At 45.0% G+C, this 17,372-nt stretch overlaps 1 pseudogene across 1 annotated transcript; it reads left to right on the top strand.

Annotated features, from left to right (window-relative positions):
* The first annotated feature begins 9,877 nt into the window (after positions 1-9,877).
* LOC149366426 (uncharacterized) lies at positions 9,878-17,077 on the top strand (annotated as a pseudogene). The gene is made up of 2 exons (XR_016283851.1): positions 9,878-11,347; positions 11,809-17,077. The product of XR_016283851.1 is annotated as an uncharacterized LOC149366426 (transcript).
* Positions 17,078-17,372: the final 295 nt, after the last annotated feature.

The raw sequence follows: 17,372 nt of genomic DNA on the forward strand, positions 1-17,372 counted from the left end.
AAAGCATCATGGGGCGGTGAGCTACTTGTTGCGGAACAGTCGTAGTTTTTCGGGAACACAGAGTGGCAGTACTAAGGCGTTTCATTCCGAAAACGTAGTTCGTGTGTGCGCAGACGACTTTCGCGCGAACGCAGTGTGCAAAAGCCATAGTAGTGAAGACGCGACGACACACGACGCCAATAAAAGGTTTTACTCTTCCGAAATGCCATTAAAAAACCTCTTAAAGTATCTAAACAACAACATTTTTTTTGAAAACATATTTACTTTTAAAAGTGCGCCTGTTAATTACGAAATATTAGTTTTTTTAGTGTTCATCACTTGGCCAATAGGAAAGCTAGTCATCTCTTATTTTAGGCAAACTTTGCACTTAAATGCTTTTCTGCTCGGTTGTTGCAATTATTAGGCAAGATATTGAATGTTAGGACGTTTGTAGCTATCAAACAGCTTTGTTTTTTTATTATTTTTTGGCCAAAAGTTACAGTTCCGCAACAAGTAGCTCACCGCCCCATGATGCTTTGAGCGCCCATGGTGGCTGAGGTGGTCACGTGGTGTCTCCATGCAAACTCCCATAGACGGCTTGCCAGCTTTCCCTCTAGTTGCTAAGAAAACTCGGGCCACTAGCAACGGTGTACGGCGTCGTTAGCGTCGTTGTTGCTAGGGGCCCGAGTGTTTCTCGGTGGCGGTGGACGGGCTTTCGGCACGGTGTGTTCGGCCTTGCGTGTTAAAGCCTACATGCCTGGCGTCGTGACGTTACGCACGCATCTAAGATTGCTTTTGAATGCAGCAAATAACCGCTCATTTGATATTTTGTTCATCAAACTTGGTGTCGTTACGCGGAGCGATCGATGCATTGAAATGAATCTCGTGGCACTCCGGAACCGCGCTTCGACACGCGAAGAAGCGTTGATTGTTTTGATCAGCGAACTTTCGCACCTCACCAAACAGCACAGAAACATGAAGCCGCTCTCGGCGATGCTGAGCTGCGTTTCGAAGGCCACACGGCGGCTGTACGGTAGCCCGAGGAGGATGGTGAGCAGAGCTATAAGCGACGCGCAATGTCGTCTTCCTTTGCCTGGCGTCGGAGAAGGTTCAGCGCACCTGTGCGCTGGTCTGTGTCTAGGTGAGTGTTTGCGGGAAGGGAGGTGTAGGAGCATAGAGCTAATATACCAACTTGTAGGAGTGTAGCGGCGAGCGGCGCGGTTTCTTTGATACCTAGCTCGGTGGAGAAAAAGATAGTGAGGAGAGCCGAGCCAACTTCCGGTTGCGGGGCGGCTTCACAAACAGTGACGTCAGGGCCTCTCCTTAGTTCTTTCCTTCCTCCATGGCCACCAGGCTTAACCAAGCTAAGCCACAGCAAATTTTTATAATCGAAAAACGATTCTCTGATTCTCGTGGTGTTTGCTTTCGTGAGGTGATTCGCAGAATTTAGTGCCTGAATTTTACAAATACTGTATGTGGCGGCAACATCAAATACTCGTTTTAAAGCAACGCCACCTCCGGGTGATCTAGTTACAGCTCCTTCTCTCGAGCGGTGGGAGACCGTGCTGGCTAGCTCTGATCCCAGAACGCAAGTTTTGGCGGTGGAGTGGGCTGACAGTCGTCGAGGGCTATGTACTCTCGACCACTTAACGCGACCTCTTGCCAAGCTCTTCCCGGCGAATACCGTATTTTCCGGTGTATAAGGCGCGGCTTTTTTTCAAAAATCTTTCTGGTGCGTCCTATACAAGGGTGCGTCTTATATGCGAATTTTTTCAGCTTTTTTTTTGCGAGTTCAGAAATTACTCAGGTTCATGTTCAAGCTTTTTTCACCGGAAAAATATCACTACGAATAACGCAGTTGTAACACGCCTATAATATGGGGACTGCCATGCGCAACTTTTTTAGGTGAACTTTATCATGAAACGGCGGGGATGATGACTTCCGGGATCATAAACAAGCAGCCGTTTCGGAGGCCCCAAGCAAAAGTAATGTGAAATGCCAAAAGATAGCGACAATCGCGCTTTTCGCCATTGTGAAGACACGCCGGCATTTTTTTTTTAGTTTCCCTTTGCAACTTTGTTTGCTCCGTGTACGTAGTGCAAAGAGAATGTTTCAGCTGCATTGCCTCTAGGAACGGGCAAACTTTTTGATAGTGCATCCGAAGATGAAGACTTCGAAGGTTTTAAGTAAAAATAAAATGTTGTTATGGACGTAAGGAGAGTTCTTTCGTTTTTTTTGCTAAAACGTGGGTGGGTATGGCATGAGTGTTGCCTTATCGATCACTTAGCGTTGCTTAAGAACTCACAGGTACGGTGCATTTCACGATGGTCACGCAAGCATGTTTAATTAAGTCTCGCTAGCCTAACTGGGTAAATTGGGTTGCGTCTTATACACGGGTGCGTCTTATATACCAATTTTTTCAAAGACAGCCCGCATATATGGCAGGTGCGTCTTATACAAGGGTGCATCTTATACACCGAAAAATACGGTAAAATGTTTTACAATCAATGAATTCTCTGTGCTATACTTGCTGCTAAACTCAGGAAGAACAATTTTCCAAATGCTCATGGTACGTAGCTCTGCCAGATTCGTTTCAGTGGAAGAGCTCATGGTACGTATTGAGCTCTGCCAGATTCGTTTCAGCGGAAGAGTATTGAAGGCAAGTAAAGTTTGCGACCACGTGACAGCGACGTGTTGCACAGTCCGATCCGTGCGCACAACAATATCTGACGCTTTCCCTGCGCTCATAAATACCGCAAGTTTTTAAGAACGCGCTAAGCCACCGGCGAAGGCGCCGTAGGGAAAACAAAACCACCCAATGCATTTTTAATATAGTTTTCTTGTGTTTCACATATTCGGCCCGTGAAATCTCCAAGCTGGCTGCCAGTTTCCATTTAACTGGTTGAATCACAACGGTTACAACTAAAGCAGAGTTGGATCATAGTGAGCGCACTGGAAAATGATGGATCATGGCTGGGATGCTGGCATGGAAAGCTGCATCGCGGTGAACATCAACAAAACAAGAACTGATAGTCGCATTGTTCGTCGCAGCATCACCATCGTTCGTCGCAGCATCGATCCATTCGCAGGCTAAGTACCATCTATGTTTTGTTTTGTTTTGTTTTGTTTGGGTTGATTATGGACTAGAAAGCGGCGGCAGATTTAAACAGGTGGCATGACTAGGGAAGCAGAATAGGAAGTAGGTTTCAGGGAGTTGAAGTTAGCGTTGGGCCCATGTAGGGTTAGCGTGAACCATGTGCTAGGCCTTTATGTAAGAAGTTTTTCGATCTTTTCTGCCTTTTTTTCTTTTTTGTGTGTGCAATCTGGTCTTGGATGTGCAGGTTACTGTTCTGACTGGTGTAGCTTCTCTTTTTGAGTGTGTTTTGATCTGGGGCATGTAGACAGCATACCGTATTGTGCGTTTTTATCGTAAAGACTTTCAAAATTTTTCTTACCTCAACCGCTGGCTCGTTTGCGGTGAAACTGCACACATAGCTTGCGTATTATGGTAACTTTTGTATCGTAGCAAGTTTTACAACGGTACTTACTTAGTTGAGCCGTGCATGATAAAAAAGCGTAATCGTCTGCGTCGAGATCGGCGAGCCGAAGCTCAAAACACCGAGTTTTTGCTGAATGGCGGCAGTAGCGCCATCTGTCTTCTGCAGTGGAAAGCGTCACAAGCCGCCAAGGCGAGCGTTGCAAGGAGCGCGGGGTTAAGCGCTTCGGCCAACTGAGCGGAAAAAATGACAGAAACAACTATTTTAACGCGGCTGTGCCATTAAAAGTATATTGTTTTACGTCTTCTTTTTTTCGTCCAATGACTATCCAATTCAGCTTATATCGTCTGCTTTCGTGGGTCTCCTAAAGCGTCGGAGGACGACGTCGCGATGTCCTGAGTTGTGTTTTTCTTGTTTAATTTCATTGTGGAAGACAGATGGCGCTACTGCCGCCATTCAGCAAAAACTCGGTGTTTTGAGCTTCGGCTCGCCGATCTCGACGCAGACGATTGCGCTTTTGCATCATGCACGGCTCAACTAAGTAAGTACCATTGTAAAACTTGCTACGATACAAAAGTTACCATAATACGCAAGCTCTGTGTGCAGTTTCAGCGCAAACGAGCCAGCGGTTGAGGTAAGAAAAATTTTGAAAATCTTTACGATAAAAACGCACAATACGGTACATTGGCGGGGCAGGGCCCTTCGTTCAGGGCTAACATGGGGCGTCCGGCAAAAAAAGCCAAGGAGGAAGGAGAAGACCTCGTCCAATGCGAGTCATGCAAAAGATGGTGCTACATGGACGAAACGCGGTTCGAAAATGTGACGGAGGCGGAGGGGGAGGCTTTGTGTGCAACTTGTGTGGAACAGTCGCGAAGTTGCAAAAACAACTGGCGAGCGAATTGGATAAGATAAGCCTGGAATTAAGCGAGGAAAGGGAGAGGCGTGCGGAATCCGAGACTAGAGTCGAGAGGGTATGGAGCAGCAGGGTAGCGTCCCTCGAGCGAGAATTGAGCGAGGAAAGAGAGAAAAGAGCCCAATTGGAAAGGCAGGTTGAGGAGCTGAGAACGAGAGAGGCAGAAAGATTGGAGGGAGAGCGAGAATTGAGCGAGGAAAGAGAGAAAAGCCAAATTGGCAAAGCAGGCTGTGGAGCTGAGAACGAGAGTCGGAAAGGTTGGAGGCAGAGCAGAGGAAGGCAGGACGGCCAGCCGGCATAACAGACTGGGGGGCAGACGCGTCAGTGTGGAGCGCGCCGAAGAGAGGGGAGCAGCCGGAGAAGGCAGAGAACAGAAGTACTGTGGAGGGGTCCCAGGCTCCAAGACCAGATAAGCAAAAGGAGCAAGGTGTAGACCGAGCAAAACCAGGCAGTGGTAGGAAGGTTTGGGTAGTGGGTAGCTCAAACGTACATAGGGTAAAGCAAGCACTACTTAAAACAGTCAATTACAGTGAGCAGATGCAGGTTGAGAGCATTTCGGGTGGGTGCTTTAGAGAGGTGGCAGAGCGGGCCAAAGCTAAGCTGTGGGAGAACATGGAAGGTGACAACCTCGTGGTTCTCCACGCAGGGGTCAATGACGTATTGCAGGAGAAAGGGAAGTACCTGGGAAGACAAATACAGGCAGGGGTAGAAAAACTTAGGGCGACCTCCGAGGCAGTGCTCTGCGCACAGTCCCGGAGATTTGGGGACGGGGCCCGTACATTGCAGACCAGGTTATGAGGGCCAACGCAGCAATCAGAGAGCTGGGAAAGACCCTCAGGTGCGACGTGATGGATGTAAACCGGGTGATTTATGGAGACAGGAACTTTCTCCCATTCTGCCCGGATGGCATCCATTACGCCGAACCAGCGGGATGGCAGGTTGGGAAGAGGATAGGTCGTAGGGCACTTGCTTTTTTACAGGCACGCAGGAAACCCCTGCAGACCAAGGAGTAGGCAGCAAATGTGAAAGGAGGGGGGGCAGGACAAGGGCACGGCGAACGAAAAGGAAGCAACCTCTCAGTGTTGGGTTCATTAACATGCAAGGGGGAAGAAGTCGAATTCAATGGGATGAAATAGAAGAACTAAAATCTGAAAACATTGGGGTATATGGGGTTGCGGAAACTCACCTGAGAGACATGGAAGAACCGCCACACATTGCAGGTTACACTTGGATAGGGTGTAACAGAAAACCGTAAAGGTGGAGGCCTAGGGGCAAGATTGGGAAGAGAGTAAGAGAGAATTGCAGAGAGCATCTATGGCTCAGGGCATAGTGGGGGGGTCTAAGAACAATAATAGGGTTTGTATACCTTAAAACAGGGAGTGAGTCGAGTGAGGAGAATAAAGGGCATTTCGAATGTATGTCTAAAGACATCAGGGACTTAGGCTTGCATCAGGAAATAATCATCTTGGGAGATATGAACGCTCACTTGGAATACTTTGACGGAGCTACATATGCAACGAGGAAGATGTTAGGAGAATTCTGCGATGCCCATGATCTAGTAATGGTTAATACGGAAATAAAATGTGACGGGAAAGTAACATGGGCAAGAAATAATTCGCACTCAACTACTGACTATTGCCTAATGTCACACAAACTGTATGACAGGTTAGGGGACATGAAAATTGATGAAGAAGGTATGAAAAGCCTGGGAAGCGACCACAGAAGAATCAAAATTACATTTGGTAGCGCAATACCAGCGGTAGGAACTCAAGGGAGGGAAAGCAAACATAACCTCACTGCTGCACAACTGCAGGAAGTGTCTGGACACATTGAAGACATAGTGTCCAGGCAACCGGATAGGGAGTGGACATATGATGCCCTAGTGGGGGTTTTTCAAGGGGGGTTAGAGAAGGGCCAAAGAAAAAGGGAAGAAGAAAGGGAAGACACACACCAAAAAGCTGCTGGGACAGGAAAGTGAAGGCAGCCATAGCGCGACGACAGGAGGCATCCAGGGAACACAGATTTGCAAAGAAAAAAGGGGCCCCACCGGATGAAGTGGATGCAAAATGGAATGAATACCTTGAGAGCAAAAGGGAGGCAGCGGCATTAGTCCAAGCCAAAATAGGAAAGGCAGGAGTCCAGTGGATGATGGAGGTAAATAAGAAAGATAGGAATGCTGCAAAGAGGTTTTGTGAGCACATAAGGCTACAAGGGAAGAGGACAGAGGGCATCCAACACACTCTGACCACACAGGATAGAAAAAGGGTAGAGGGAGAGGAAGCACAAGTATTTATCAGACAAACAATCGAAGCAGCATTTGCAGAGCCTGTGGCGGATGGACTGGGGGAGAGCAGGGACAGCAATGGGGCAGGGGAGGAAGAGCCTAGGGAGAGGACAGCAGAGGACTGGGACAGAATAGAAGGCAAGGGTCCCATCGGAACAGTGACAGGACCAGACGGCATACCTATGAGATTAATTACCATACTAGGCAAAAAAAGCAAACTGAAATTATGACAGATCATTGAAAGAGTAGTAGAGGGAGGAGATGTTCCAAAAGACTGGAAAGTGAGCAGGATGAGACTAATATACAAAGGCAAGGGAAACCGGGACAATATTAAATCCTACCAAACAATTACGGTCACATCAGTTATTTACAGGCCAGCAATGCAGATGGTGAAAATGAGAATGGAAGAATGGGCAGAGCGTGAGGAGATCTTGGGAGAGTTGCAGAATGGTTTCCAAAAGGACAGGCGGTTGGAGGACAATCTACGAGGGGGTACCCAAAAGTAACCGGACTTATTTTTGTTTGAACTTATTTGTTCACATTTTAAGCACAGACCTTCAATCTCCTTCAAAGTATTCCCCACTTGCAATGATACGCTTGTCAAATCTTTCATTCCATTTTTCAAAACATTGTTTAAATTCATCTTTTGTGATGCTTGACAGTGCCTCCGTCGTTTTTTTCTTCACCTCAGCAACATCAGCGAAACACTTTCCATTCACCTATTTTTTCATTCTAGGAAACAAAGAAAGTAGCACGGGGCAAGGTCGGGAGAGTATGAGGGTTGAGGAATAGGGGTCATGCCATTTTTGGTCCAAAATTGTCGTAGAGACAGGGCTGTGTGAGCAGGGGCATTGCCATGATGGAAAAACCAGTCACCCGACCGCCACAAATCTGGCCGCTTCCTCCGCACACTGTTGCCCAATCTTTTCAAAACATCCATGTAGAAAGCCTGGCTAACTGTCTGACCCTGCGGAACAAATTCTCAATGGACCACTCCTCTCACGTCGAAAAAACAAATCAGCACTGTTTTGAGGTTTAGTTTCACCTGACGAGCTTTCTTGAGGCAAGGTGAATTTGAAGTTTTCCATTGGCATGATTGTTGCTTTGATTCAGGATTCGATTCAGGAACACTTGAGTTGTCCCCATAGCATCGTCCTTGTACGTCTTTCTTAATATTTCAAGAGTTTCCATTCAACTTTTTCCGAGCAAAAATCAGAATTTCATCGGCGCACGCTGTTCACGAAAATCAGCCATTGGAAAAACGACATTCACACAAAACAGTAGTCACTCTAAAACTCTGCCTAAACTAGTCTGACCTCCTTCAAAGGCGGCACTCGGCTTACTGACTCTGGAATGTTCGTTCTATGCGCTCCTAGTGGCAAAACGCAGTACCACAGAAGCTTTGCCGACCAAAAAATTTAGTCCGGTTTCTTTTGGGCACCCCCTCGTATTTGTCATAACGTAGTGTATAGGGATAGCTGAGGCAAGTCGGAGGCCTCTATGGATGGCATTTTTAGACATTAAGGGGGCATATGACAATGTGAATCAGGAAAAACTTTGGGACCAATTGAAGGGATATGGAGCTTATAGAAATCTGGTTGAATATCTACAACGTGTGTATTCAGACAATGAGGTCGTAGTAACCTGGGAGGGAGAAACTGCAAAACCAGCTAAAATTAAGAGAGGGCTAAGGCAGGGCTGCCCACTATCACCTCTACTTTTCATGGTATATGTGAGCCAAATGGAAAAGTGGTTGGAAGAGAGTAGGGTAGGAGTTGACGTGAGTTATAGGCAGGATGGTCAGAAGGTAAACCAAGTGTTGGCTGGACTAATGTATGCGGATGATATTGTTCTACTAGCAGACAAGCGAGATAGGCTGCAGGAACTAGCTAAAATCCGTGGTGAGGAGGGCAACAAGCTAGGACTCCAGTTCAGTAGAGAGAAGTCAGGGATAATGGTCTATAATGATGAGAAGGGAGACCCACTAGAAATACAAGACACTATGATAGACCATGTGAGAACTTATAAGTATCTAGGTGTATGGCTAAGTGAAGGGAAAAGATATCTGGAAGAGCATGAGAGGATTCTGAAGGATAAAGGAAAAAGGAATTCAGACATTATGAAGCATAGAGCACTATGGAACTATAATAGGTATGAGGTGGTTAGAGGGGTATGGAAGGGAATCATGGTACCGGGCCTCACATTTGGAAATACAGTCCTGTGCATGAAATCAGAAGTACAGTCAGGGCTAGAGGTCAGACAAAGAAGTGTAGGAAGGCTAGCCTTGGGAGCCCATGGGAACCCTCCGAATGAGGGAGTCCAGGGAGATATGGGTTGGGTGTCGTTCGAGGTTCGGGAATCCATCAACAAACTGAAGTATGTTCAGAGGCTAACTCAAATGGAGGAAACAAGGTGGGCAAAAAAGGTGTACAAGTATCTGTACATGAAAAGTATTAACACAATATGAACTAATAGAACCCGAAAGTTAAGAACGAAGTATTTACGGGTGAGGGATGGGACGCAACAAGATACTAACGTGAAAGCGGAGGTAAAGGAGACGGAAAGAAAGAATGCAGAAAAAATCGGCGCTAGGCATATATACATGATGAAGTTTAGCGCCAAAAACGAGGACAAAGTAGGAGTGAAGACACAACACGAGCGCTTCATCATGAATAAGATTCAACTCGCCCAACTTTCTACCTTACTAGGCATATATAGGACACGAAAACAGGACATCAAAAAAGAGCGATTATTTGATAATTCGCGGGGCAGTTCACGGCTTTTTGAGGCTAGGACAGGGACTCTGAGAACAAAAACGTATAGGTCCAAATTTGAAGAAGTGGATATTTTGTGCTCTGCTTGTAAAACGGAAATGGAGACCATAGAGCATTTGGTTCTGAAGTGCGCAGAACTCCGCCCAACCCTCCCAGAGGGGGCAGCAACAGCCGAAGAGATAGCGCTGGGATTTACTGGGGAGGACGGGCGAGTGGATGGGAAAAGCGTGCCATTGACGAAGGGGAGGTTGGAGGATTGGTGGCGGAAATCAAGGGAGGGGTGAATTTTCGAGGGGAAAAGGATAGACAGATTAGACATTGTAAGAGCGAAAGGGAAAGAAAGGGAAAAGAAAAATAAATTAACTATGGGGGAAGTATAGGCTAGGAGGCGAAAGCTACAGCCCGGTACAAAGGGTAAAGCCATTATCATCCATCCATCATCCATCCAACTGATCATGAACCATATATGAACCAAGACCTGAACTTGAGAAAAGTGCTGTCATTGTAAACCACGACTGCAAATGTCGCTCAACAAATCTGTCTTCTTTTGTGCTTATGCTGCAGGTCTGGCTTCATACAGCTCAGTGCATGCCAAGCCGGAGCATGCCAGTAATGAAATCGTGCTATGCCTTTGCGCGTGCTTGTCAAGTTCTCGACCCGTTCGCGCTATTACCAGTTGGAGCAAAGCTCTGCAAATGTCTAGCCACGGATACAAATCATTTTGCCGCGGTCTAAGCTGCCCGGGTAACCAGAGTTGAAGTACTTTGCCATTCGAAGCGCATAATTCGTCGCGCGCACCAGCTGAAAATTGAATCTACTTCTGTGTGCTTCTGTGACAGCCTTGCTGACAAAGTCGCGGGTGAGCTTTCTGTAGCTGCTTTCAGCTCTAGCGGACGTGACTACAGTCGATGTGCCATTTACTTCTTTTGCCTTTAACCGCAGAGCGAGTACAATTCTCCGATTGTCGTGGTGTGTTTCCTTTCTCGAGGACTAGTGTAGCCATAAAAGGCATGGTTCATATGCGCCTAGACACCCGAGAAACTGTGATGCTGTGCTTAAAGTGCTGCTCTCTATTCTGGGGCTCGATGTAGGTGATGCAGCCAGCGGTACTTTAGCCAAATGATCGCGCCGACAAGTTGAAAGAAAGAGCATATCAGCATTGGTTTTTGTGGCGAAGAAACCACATAAATTCGTTCAAGGTTTAACAGTTAAGTGTGTTAAAAGCCTGCTCCAAGCTAGGACAAATTCTTGATGTACTTCCATCGAATTGTTTATTTTCCCTTTCACACGCCCTCAAGGCACTCATGTTGTTTCTGTTAAATGCACGGAGCCTATGAACTATGCTGATTGTGGCGTTGGGATTTTCATTTAACTTGGACTGCTTTTCTGTTCCATTTCACAGGTGTCGTAAATGATGTTGAAAAGACGAGGAGTGCAAGTTGCCAGGAGAATCTTCCAAGAGAAACTGCTGCCTACCTGAGGAGACCCACAGGTTCATGCTCGTATCCTGTAAAATCGAGTATCCTTTGATCTGAATATGTTGACCCTGGTGATATGTATTTAGGGTGAACCCTGAAACTGGACTCTATTTCAGCAGCACAGCATGGTGGGCATGTTGGTATTGCATCTTGAAAGAACGAAACAGCGCAGCTAAAATGAAGGACCAGGGAAAGAAAAAAGACAGGCACAGATGCTGAACTTTGAACTAGCTGTTACATTGCAAAACCTGCACATACACTCTGTATTTCGACAACTCTGTTGTGTTGTATCGCCACAGAGACCAACTTGTGCAGGAAATAGAGGCTTATCTTATCTTCCAGGAAGCAGACTTATTTGTGAGCAGCACTTCCGGGGCCTTGACTAAGCAAGAGAATGGACTTTTGGAACGTGATGAATGCCTGTATGTGCTTACGAATCAGCAAATGAGTTTTAATTTTTATTTTTTTTGGAGCGATAGCTCTACTCCTCGGGGTACAACTTCAGTTTCGATGTGAATGAGGCAGTGACCTTTAATGCCTTCCAAGGTCAAACCGAACTCAACTGCATGGTGGTATGGCCCAAGCAATGGTAGTATGACCATATGATCATATCACTACGACCACTGGGTACCTGACTTTGACCTTTGTTTTGAAACAATGGGCACCACATTGACAATGACCTTCAATGCCTCATAAGGTCAAAGTGAACTTAACTGCTTGGTGGCATAGCCAATGCTATGGTAGTATCACCACGTGATCATGACTATGACCTTTGGGTACATGACCTTGACATTTAGTTTGGGATATGGAGCATATGAACTATGCTGATTGTGGCGTTGGGATTTTCATTTCACTCGTACTGCCTTCCTGTTCCATTTCACAGGTGTCATAAATGATGTTGAAAAGACGAGAAGTGCAAGTTGCCAGGAAAATCTTCCAAGAGAAAATGCTACCTACTTGAGGAGACCCACAATTCATGCTTGTATCCTGCTTAACAGAGCTTTCGCTCGTATCCATCCGTAACTCGAGTACGCGTCTGCCATTTGGGATCCTCATCAGAATTATATCATCAGTAACATCGAAGCCCTGCAAAACCGTACTGCGCGATTCATCTTTTCTGATTATTCATGTTACACCAGCGTCACCTCATTGAAGACTAAAGCCGAGTTAGATAACTTAGCACTGCGCCAAAAAATTTCCGTCTATCACTCTTCCACAAGCTTTATCACCATCCTTCCCTTCATGATGAATTCTTTCACCCACCGCCAGTTATCTTTCCATGTTGCGGTCATCCTTACAAAGTTAAACGCATTAACTGCCAGTCATTCCATTATGCCTATTCTTTTTTACCACGCACAATAACCGAATGGAACGCTTTGCCATCAGAAATTGCCACAGAATCTGATCTAAATAAATTCCAACATCTTATGCACTCATGTTTCAACAACTAAAAAGGTATTTTTTTCAGGGTTCTTTCTTCCGCCTTGTCTTCTTTTTTGTTTTGTACTTGTTTTGTTAGTTTTGTACTTCAGCGCACTTTTTCCAGTGTCGTCTTTTTCTTTTTCTAGCGGTGCTGTTATTTATTTATTTTCAAATTTTGCTGTTATGTGCATTGTTGCGACCCTTTCTGTGAATGCCTATTTATGATTAATATTTTGTGATTTCTATTTTATTTTAGTGCAATATTTTTAACCTTATAACAATGCTTTGTACTTACCCCCCCCCAATGTAATACCCTCAAATGACGGCCTTTGGGGGTATTTTGAATAAATAAATAAATAACTAGGTTCAAGCCACGTTGAACCCCAGCCATTTTTCTTTTAATTTTTTGATGACGTGAGCTTGTTCCATGATGGTTAAATCTTTAACTGTGTTTTTTCCTCTTCAATTTCTTCTAGCATTTTCAAAAAGACAGACTGCCACTTGCTGCCAGTGGTGCTACGCTGCTGCTAGGAGAGGCAGTTACTGGTGTCTATGATAGATGTCAGCAGTATTAATTTAATTGTAGTATATTTAAGACTGGCTTAGTGCTTCCATCCATACGTTTAGTAAAACTTATGCGCCCAATATGTCATGCTCATTACTGTCACTGCTTGCTACCTGGCTGGCACGGCAGTCATGTCCACAGAGTTACTATACATGTATATCATATCCTCGATGTCGGGGTTTGTAGACACCGTCTGCCATGTTAAGGCAAGACTATGATAATGAAAAAATTTGGTTTCAAATGGTTCTGCTGCATATCGCAGTGCCATAGCATAGATTTGCGTATTTGGACAAGGAGCTTTCAATTGCTGCAGAAGAAATAAGCTGATAAAAGTCAGCAGACTGCCCCTTTAACACAGTACCATTGTTTGCAGAGTTCTTATTCTAATCAACTTTGCCCTGTTTCATTTTGCAGGAATCGAAACCAATATTGGCAAGGCACTGAGTACACAAGCTTCCCAAAGAACCATCTTCCAAAACCACTGCTTCCAGCTTTTGCATGCTGAACTGCTTGATGTCCGTGATGTAAAATAGCAGCATAGCCAGTGATCCCAGACTATGGTGTTGGTGCTCAGAATGGGACATATCAGACCCTGCCTTGTTAACGCCTAGAATATAACCGTATCATAGCTAAAACGAACCACTGTCTCAGTGGTTATGGTGCACAGCTGCTGACCTGAAAGATGTGGTAAAAAAGCTGTAGTAATACTTTTTTGTTATGCTGTCAGACATTCTCAGGTGAATCTTAATCTGTACTGTTTTACCTGATGTCTACAGGAGCTTGTAGTGCATGTGCTTCTGATATTTGCTGTTAGGAAATATTATCTGGTCTGGTTCATTTTGGTTTGATATTAATGATTCATGCTTATTTTAGTGCTATGTATTAAATTGGTGACACTGCTGACAGAATTGGTTTTGTCCTTATGGTTTGCGGTGTCACTGCTTCTGTTCTGAACTTATTTTTTGTGATCATTGAGCCTGATTAGGCTAGATTGAGTATAGATGCTTTGTTTTCGTAATTGCTTTTTTATTTGCTGTCTTAACATTCAGGCTGCTGTGTATGTTTTAGTTATTTATTCATTGCAATTCAGTTTGGTAATATCAACCTGCAGATATTTTTAGTTGCGAAGCCGTGTTTTTTTTTGAGGCTACAGGAAAAAAATTGTTTGCTTATGATGTTTGCAGAACAGCTGAAGAGGTTCGTGCTTTGTTGGTAGAATAAACTGATCATGGTAACATCCAGACGTGCACACTCTGAAATGACACCCGAGATGGTGCAGTCTGCAGAGGCGAATGAGCTAATCACCATGTTGTTTTCGGTCGTGAGAGGTCAGCTGAGATGTAGGTATTGAGCATTTGGCTACATTTAGTGAAAGGGAATCAGTCGTCCAGCAGGTTTTCTCCAGCAGTTTACACAAGGTTTATATGCAACATGCAAGTTAATGAATGTTCAAGCTTTAATAGACAATACGAATGCACTCATCAGCAGTGTATTGTGTCATGAGTGAAAGATCGTAGACATTCTGTAATTCGTGAAAAACTTGCACAGACTTGCAAGGTCTCTTCCATGAAGCCAGGCATACGAGCACTTTGTCTAAGTGACTCTGACTCTTAAGTTGCCTGCAGAGTATACCGAGTAATTGTTCGAAAGGTAAGACATTATCCCTCCAACTCCATGCTAATTTATATGTACCCAAAAATTTGGTTCAAAAATTTTTTTTTTGAGGAACAACTCATTGACCCTGAAATGAAATGTTAGCCTAAATGTTGTGTAAGATTGCCTTCTTCGCTTACAGGTTACTGGCCACCCCACCAAATGGGTTGTAACATGCTGTAAAGTACTCTGCATTTCTTGATGCAGGCCTGATCACAGCTGACTCCAAGCTCAGAGTCTCGCCTGGGGAAAGCACCAGTAAGCAGCTGCACCAGTCCTCCCACTGCAGTCAGAGTGTCATGAAGAAAAGCCCCCAAGACTCGCACCTCACCCAAACGTGTGGCCGTCCCTTCCAGTGTGACCACTGCGGGAAGAGCTTTGCTATCAAGGCCGCCCTCGTGGAGCATCTTCGTACTCACACGGGTGAGCGTCCATACAAGTGTGACCACTGTGAGAGCAGCTTTGCTCTGAAGCGAATCCTGGTGGCACACCTTCGCACCCACACTGGTGAGCGTCCATACAAATGTGACCACTGTGAGAGCAACTTTGCTCAAAGGAGGAGCCTTATCGCGCACCTTCGCACCCACACGGGTGAGCGTCCTTACAAGTGTGACCATTGTGGGAGCAGCTTTGCTCTCAAGACCACCCTGGTGGGGCATCTTCGTACTCACACGGGTGAGCGTCCGTACAAGTGTGACCACTGTGAGAGCAGCTTTGCTGTAAAGTACACATTGGTGGTACACCTTCGTACTCACACGGGTGAGCGTCCATACAAGTGTGACCACTGTGGGAGCAGCTTTGCTGTGAGGCAAACCCTGGTGGAGCACCTTCGTACTCACACGGGTGAGCGTCCATACAAGTGTGACCACTGTGAGAGCACCTTTGCTTTCAAGACCGCTCTTATGCACCACATTCGCACCCACACTGGTGAGCGTCCTTACAAGTGTGACGACTGTGGGAGCAAATTTGCTCAGAAGGTCAACCTGGTGCAACACCTTCGCACCCATACGGGAGAACGTCCATACAGGTGCCAGCTTTGCCCCATGGCCTTTAAACAGAGATCAGTTCTTGCACACCATATGAAAGTCCACAAGAGAAAAATCGTTTCAGTGCCAGGTGTGCACAATAACATTGAAAGAAAAGCACAGTTTAAAACTCCACGAAAGCAGTAAACATGCTTCAGAAGCTGTAGCTCGTTGAAGTTTGTTGCCTTTTCCCAGCATTATATATAAAAACCATTGCTAGCTAACCTGTCTGTTTTTAATTTGCTATGTTGGGGTAAAAATATGCGAATTTACATGCCCTCAAAGTACATCGACACAGAGCAATTCTTCGGTTTTTTTTCCTCCTCCATATGAAACCCGTAGCAGGCTGGTACTGTCATGAATGGGACTGAAATCGTGGCATGTGCAGGTGTCAGTTGACTAGTTTCAGCGCATTGAATGATGTGCGTGAATTGTGGTTGCAGTGTGGCACTGGCTAGCGAACTGACATACTGATGTTAGAGAAGTTTTCTTTTGTAGGTGTAATATCACCATAGAAGCATGCTGCTTTATTATTCCTTCCATGCTGGTGTTGTGGCTGTATTACTGGGATGCAGGAGCAGAGAAACAAAGCCCAGCCTCCTGATGATAAACATTGCTCACTTCTGTTTACAGGTTTTTAGCGTTTTCTCTTGGTTTAAATTAAAAAGAATGAATGCTTTACTGTGCTGTAGTCCTAAGCTTTATCTTTTCTCAAATAATCCACTAGCCTTAGTCTTACTCAAAACGTTTCGAGATTTCGTGGGGTCTGCTACCACCCCGAGTTCACAGCGCCATCTGTGGCAGCAACTAAAAACATCTCTCGTTGAGACTTTAGTGCCATCCACAATAGCATTTTAGAAACAACCACCTGCCGTATGCTTTAATCTCATTCATATCAATTCCACTAAGCCAAACAGCTATGCTCCTTACTTAGTCTTCCAGCAGTGGCGGGCTTTTTTTTTATTACAAATTGTGTCCTCGGCATTGTTAGTCTTGACAAACATGCTGTAGATTTGGAGGCAATTAATCACCTCAGCAGCAGTTATTCTCATTCCATTTTACGGCAGCGGTTTCGGGTTTAACGATTTCAACAGCAAGCCCCTGCATATTATGCTTTGTTAATGAAAACTCAATTAAACTTGCTTTGGTGCCTGCATTTCTCAAAAGTTATTGCACTTAATAAACAGCTTGTGGAGTTGCATTTGTTAAAAACCAGAGCTTGACGAAACATCTATGTAGATATAGCTATGTGTTGTGAGCTTTAATACTTTTGAAAACAGAGGCAGCAACCAGCAAAAAAGTTTTCTTGACGTTTATGCTCCCACAGGGTCCTTGTTAACTACAAAGATGCAATTTACCGGCCGGCATCTGTTTGTTCTCAAATGAACCCCCCCCCCCCTGGCCTGAAGGGATTCTGTTGCAATTTCAATTTTGTGCTTCAATACTACATCTGGTTTTTTCATGAAGTTGATCAGTTCATAAATGGTTTACGTGCTGTTTGGGAGTGTTTTATCAGTTGTAATTGTGTGTTGTAGCATTTTCAGGATTTGTAACCAAATAAAATTTTTTTCTCATCCATACGAAGTACAATGATGAAGTGCTCACAGAAAACTGAAGCTATGGGCAGCTTGGCAAAGTAACTGCTTTTACACATGATGGCAGTGAAAGCACATTACGGATGTGACACATACATACACTGGCTAACTGGTCGCCCTGTTTATAATGTTTTTAAATTTATGGGCTGAAAGATAAGACACTAGAATACAGAGATGAACTAAAAAC

Source organism: Amblyomma mixtum, chromosome 1 (assembly GCF_055824585.1).
Source record: "Amblyomma mixtum isolate Tamu chromosome 1, ASM5582458v1, whole genome shotgun sequence".
In the NCBI taxonomy this organism is placed as follows: domain Eukaryota; kingdom Metazoa; phylum Arthropoda; class Arachnida; order Ixodida; family Ixodidae; genus Amblyomma; species Amblyomma mixtum.